Source organism: Tachypleus tridentatus, chromosome 5 (assembly GCF_004210375.1).
Source record: "Tachypleus tridentatus isolate NWPU-2018 chromosome 5, ASM421037v1, whole genome shotgun sequence".
Lineage (NCBI taxonomy): Eukaryota > Metazoa > Arthropoda > Merostomata > Xiphosura > Limulidae > Tachypleus > Tachypleus tridentatus.
Window position 1 is genome coordinate 12,297,891 of NC_134829.1, and position 6,555 is coordinate 12,304,445.

The following is a 6,555-nucleotide window of genomic DNA, read 5'->3' on the forward strand; positions in this document are numbered from 1 at the left end:
TATTACAAAAAACCCTTACCTTCCACAAATCTTTGTCTAGAGCTTGTTTGGAATTTTATACGTAATTCTGGCTAATAAAAGTTTCTATATACATATTATATTATCAAAGTTTGTAAATAAACTCACACACTCTAAATAAAACTGTTGTCCATCATTTATGTTCAGATTTACTTTCGGGATAAAGTAACTACAAATCATACGCTTATGCTTTAGTAAGAGATTCTTCTGCTTGGTTTAAGATACTAATTAAAGCTTTAGGTTCTTTATAATGACATGGTCCTGTAAAATTTGACTCCCGCTAGTACAGCGGTAAGTCTGCGGATTTACCACGCTAAAATCAGGGGTTCAATTCCCCTCGGTAGGCTTAGCAGATATCCCGGTGTGGCTTTGCAGATAGCCCGATGTGGCTTTGCTATAAGAACACACACACACACACTGATTACATTTATTAGACTAGCAGAGTGAGAGGCTGAAAAGTAAGATAATCATCTTGTATCGACAGGCACATTATTCCAGGTATGTAGATACTGTAATTCGACAAGACCATTCATTTCCCATGAGCCTTTAAGGTTGATAGATTGCTGAAGACGAGTGATGTAGTTTGTAAGAAAATTCTCACTAAAATTATTCATTCAACTGTTACCAGCTAACATCACATGCGAACGATCCATGATCCATGTTGAATAACAAGTGATAGAGGTATGCTTATAATTTTATGTCTGCAAGTGATTCAAATCTTTTTCAGGGATTAAACTATCAAACTTTTGGAATGTCGTTTCCATTTTACACACTATTGTCTGTTTTTACCTCTTCCTTGTTCACATAATATTTAATTAGTGTTAGACATTATAACGCTTTGTATTTCAGATTCGTAAAACGTTCCATTTAATTGTTCTCCTAGATAGGCTTGTAGTGCATACACAGGTGGATTTCTCTCTGTTGTCTCGTAAATCGAACATATTTCATCTGTCCATTTAGGTATATAGCATTCCTTAAAATGGCACTTCACTTTGTTGATACGTACTTGACTACCTACTTTGAACTAGAATTTTTCATGACTGGATAGTCTATAAACTGTTTTCCACACCATAGACTGATTAGAACGATTAACATTTTTTGATTTCATTATAACTCTGCAATGATACGATTGATTTTAGCACTGACCAAATGTTTCAATGTAATGATATATTGATAAGTACTACAATGTGTAAAGTAGCGCCACATTGTAGTTTTAAATTTGCAGTTAAATCGTTCTACTATAGACGCTTTTCTTTCGTTATCTGAAGTAAGAATGTGAATATCTTGTTTCTTGAAGTAGCGTTGAAACAAACGATTAGTAAATTATGTTCAAGCATTGGTTTATAGTTCCAGGCTTTTAGACCATGTTTTAAAATATGTTTGAAAGACTTTACAAGGATTACATTTTTCTTATCCTTGGCTTTAACAACCCGTACATATTTAGAAATCATATCAATATTCGTGAGTAAATATATATACTGATTGTTATATTTGGTTAGGTTAAAGAGATCCACAAAATCAGCTTGCCGTTGTTCATGATCCCTGAAATTAATACTCAATTTCTTGAAAACTTTTATCTAACTGGTTTGTGTAGGGTATGTATATCCTGACGACTTAAACAGTATTTAACCCACTTTAGATTGACGCATTTACCTATCTTTCACAGATCTAAGTAAAAGTTATACTCTATCAAAACTAGCAGGGTGTGCAGCGTTTTATTACAGAGATTGCAGACTTTTATTAGACGTTACTTTCTATAGTGTATGCTTTTATTTAATTTATCATCAACCTTGTCTCTAACAATAGTAATAATTTCATCTTTACATTAAATTATGTTAATTCTTAAACGGCTAAAATAGTCACTAAGCTTAATAGGCTGAAGACAGATTATGATAATAGCAAAGATACTTGTTTGTTTGTTTTTTTTAATTTCGCACCAAGCTACTCGAGGGCTATCTGTGCTAGCCGTCCCTAATTTAGCAGTGTAAGACTAGAGGGAAGGCAGCTAGTCATCAGCACCCACCGCCAACTCTTGGGCTACTCTTTTACCAACGAATAGTGGGATTGACCATCACATTATAAGGCCCGCACGGCTGAAAGGGCGAGCATGTTTGGTACCCACCAGAGCAATCATTAAAACTTTACAACTTTATAAAGTGAGAGGAAAGTAAACGTCGAAGAAGAAGTCTATACTCATAATCAACGTTCTGGTAACCTAAAATTAGTATAGAAAGTTTCAGTAATTTACAGATAACAGTTAAATAAAGAAAACGCCTTTAAAATATAACATCCTGAGTATTATTTCAGTGTCATTAGGCCTAGTAAGTGAAATTAATACCAATAGCTTAGAAACGTGAGTAATTACTTAATTCATTAAATTATATGCTTGTAGTTGAAACTGAAATTCATACGTATTTAAACAAAATTTTAAATCAAAACTGATACCATATTTTTCTGGGTGTTTGTTTACCTGAAAATGGTGCCATAAAGAGAAGTAATACTTTAAAATTCCTTTTACGTTTTTGGTTTTTAATTTAACAATAGTATAACAGCGACCATCCTCCTATGGAGCAATTCCGTGACCATTTATATATTTATGTTTATGACAGAAGTAATAAATACATGAGTGCTATCTGTTGTACCATTTCAATGCCAAAAAGTAGTTATTGAGTCTTATGAAATATGGGGTAATTTATTAAATGACACAATAAACACAAATCCATAAAAAAAATTCACATTTGGGGTATTCAAGATTCAGACAATTAGAAAAATAATTGTGGTATGCGCAACAACCATTTCTTTATTTCACAACAAAATATCAAACGAAACTACTCTTCTCACAATAGGAATACGACTGTCGCTAGGATTGTACTGGAGTTCTTAAAAACCTATTATTTTCAATAAATGATTTAATTTTTAACATAAAAATATTACACTTTATATGAGTAAAATTTATGAAAATTTAAAGCTCTTTAATCATGCGCAACTTATTGAATCATTTTGATGAAATGATTTGTGTATGATTAAATAGCATAATCCGAACAGTTTTCCCGTGCAGTGCTCCACAACCTCCCAAAAAAAAATGTTAAAAAATGTGTCTTTCTCTAATTTTTTTCTCAATGAGGTATTAATAATACGTTTAGGAATTACTAACAAAACAGTCGCCCATACGGCGGTATTTCTGCTAGTCAACCAATATTATGGACTATTAATTAACCTACAACATTTTACAGAATAATTTTACTTTTTCGAGTCTCTGTGTGCGTAGAATAACAGAAATTTAATATATTATTTGGTTTCTAGTGAAACTTTTATTCAAAATCGTTGTTTTGTTTAATTTTTGCTAAAACACCTTTTCTTATGTTTCTTGTCAAACTCAAATATCCTCAAAAAACATAAAAATATGTGTAAAAACAAACATGCACATGGATTGATGAAGGTATGAAGACAAGTTAATTAGTAAATTGTTTAGCAGCTTTCTCAACACATGAAAGTAATTACTACTTGTTTAGAACCTACACCACAAAACAATCTGACTAAACCATTAATGGTTAAATATATTTAAGCCGCTTTATTAAAATCGTTTCGTTGTGATGTTTGAAATTCAGACTTATTATTTAAATGATTAAACATGAAATTATGATTATTATCTAAGTCTATTTTCTATATTCAAAACAAAACATTTTACAAGTTGTTTTTCACTTTCACTAAACCAGTTACAGCCAAAAATACTATTATTACGATTTTGGAAACTTAACCTTTTATACATTTTTAAATTTTACCCAACTAATATCCTAAATATTTTTGAATCATAAATTCTCAAAATTATTTAATTCAATGCCCACAAGGGGCGCTAGCAGTAGAAAATCGTAATGGGCAGTTGTTCACTTGGTTGTTTATTATTAAAAGCACAAAGCTACATAATAGACTATCTGTGCTCTGCCCACTTCCGGTATTGAAAGATAGTTTTTAACCATTGTAACTCCCAAGATTCACCGCTTAGCAACCAGAGACTTCACGATAAGTGTATAAACATTGATGTCTGGATGCGTTGCTTCTTAAACCAGTACGTTATCAGCGAAACGCTGGTAACATTTATAGTATGTACTTCGGCTAGTGACATCAGCAAGATGATATTACACCATTTCTTTTGCTTGTTTGATATTTTTTACCATAGGTTAACAGGCCTCTCTATTCATATACTGTTGAACTTATTATATTATGTGCGCCTGTGTTAAAATATATCTCAATTTTGACTAAATCGGTAATTCTTTAAGAGTTCCAGTTATTGATAGACGCTATTTTGTACTTGTTGAAATTCAAAATATACTTAGCAAAATATAGAATTTTTGTTACCTCTTTATCATTGTGTTTCTCAATTTATTAGATCCCTTCTATTAAGTTTTTAGAATTTCGCATAAAGCTACTCGAGAGCTATCTGTGCTAGCCGTCTCTAATTTAGCAGTGGAAGACTAGAGGGAAGGCAGCTAGTCATCACCACCCACCGCCAAATCTTGGGCTACTCTTTTACCAACGAATAGTGGGATTGACCGTCACATTATAACGTTTCCATAGCTGAAAGGGCGAGCATGTTTGGTGCGATCGGGATTCGAACCCACGACCCTCGGATTACGAGTCGAACGCCTTAACACACTTGGCCATGCCGGGGCCCCATTATATTAAATTTTTGTTTGATTGAAACTTATAGTGAATAATAAACAGAAATTAACTATATTTACTACTTATTATCAAACACAGGGATTAACTGGAAATTCAAAGAACAAAGAATGCATGCATGCTAGATCAACATTTTGTTATATCTATCAAAATAAGAACAATAAAAACGCCATTCCAAGATATCATTAATAGATATGACTGTTTTCAGTTAACTTAATTGCATGATAATATGTATATAGGATACCCGTAGTATGTATCACTGTTACCCTCTTCCCAGAATTGTATATAAATGTATCTAGGATACCAGTAGCATCTGTGACTGCAAGGCCCGGCATAACCAGGTGGTTAGGACGTTCGATTTATAATCTAAAAGTTGCGGGTTCGAATCCCCGTCACACCAAATATGCTCATCCTTTCAGCCGTGGGAGCGTTATAATGTAACGATCAATCCCATTATTCGTTGGTAAAAGAGTAGCCCAAGAGTTGGCAGTAGGTTGTGTTGACTAGCTGCCTTCCCTCTAGTCTTACACTGCTAAATGAGAGATGGCTAGCGCAGATAGCCTTGTGTAGCTTTACGCGAAATTAAAAAACAAACAATGTGTGACTGTATGCAGAATTCCTGCAATTTGTGTATGACTTTATTCAGAATATAAATAGTATCTATAACTGTATCTGCATTATCTGTAGTGTGTATGGTTGTATTCAGAACACTATTAGCATGTATGAATGTGTACACGATATCAGTAGCATGTATGGCTGTATCCAGATTATCAATACGACAGTATTTAGAAGATAAGTAGTATGAATGACAGTATTGTGCATGTATACAAAATATTAGTACGCATAAATGTGTCAAGGATGCAGTTAGTGTGTGACCATATCCATATTAACAGAAATGTGTATGACTGTTGTTTCACCTCACAATTTCAAATAGCCTAAAACTGAATTAAATTCTAATTTAAATTTAGAAGTTAAATAAATGTGTATATGTATCCAATTTATGATACATGCCAATATGACTGATACACACAGTTTTGTTTTCAGTACAAATGCACAAACAATAATACAATTTATAATCATGGTTATTACAAATAATGATTTATATACAAAAGTTTCACAAACTTCCAAACAAAATTAAGTTTTCTTCCTGGTCTGAATCTTTCGTGATGTTTTATCGAGAGTTCACGATGAGCGAGTTAATTTTGAGGAGCTAGCTAGTTCTATAGTCTTCTTATTTTCCCGGCCACACACCGAGTTATTTTACCATTGAATTATGTATTGCTGTCGTAGAAGTACTGTTGTCTAATGTGAATCCGCTAAAGTTATATGGTTTAATATGTTGAAAATATATAAATGTTCCGCGCCAAATATCTGATGTTCCCGATTAATAAGTATCTTAACAATCACAGTTATGGACTTCAAAATTTGTAGCACCTCAACTATAGCAAACCAATAACATATACTGTCTCTTGGTGCGTCGTGTTGGTTATATTTATAGAAGTGAGGAGAGATTCTAGAAATTTTAGTCTACACAATAGTGCTAACGATACACTAGTATTTACGTATACACACACATATACATTGTTGATTCTATCACTCGAGAATCTTAGACAACTTTAGTGAATAGGCGGAAATTTCGCAACAAAAAATATTTCAAAGTATACGTTATGTACATTTCTAAATATAAACTTAGCTTGAACAAATAGCGATATTAAAATAGATATATAATAGTAAACCTGTCATATTGTATACGGAATGTAAGTAGTATGTAGGAATAAACTGTGTCTAGGGTGTTTTAGCAAAATCATTGTAGCTTTTCTGAACAACACACAAAACAAAACTAATAAAGTTGATTCCTCT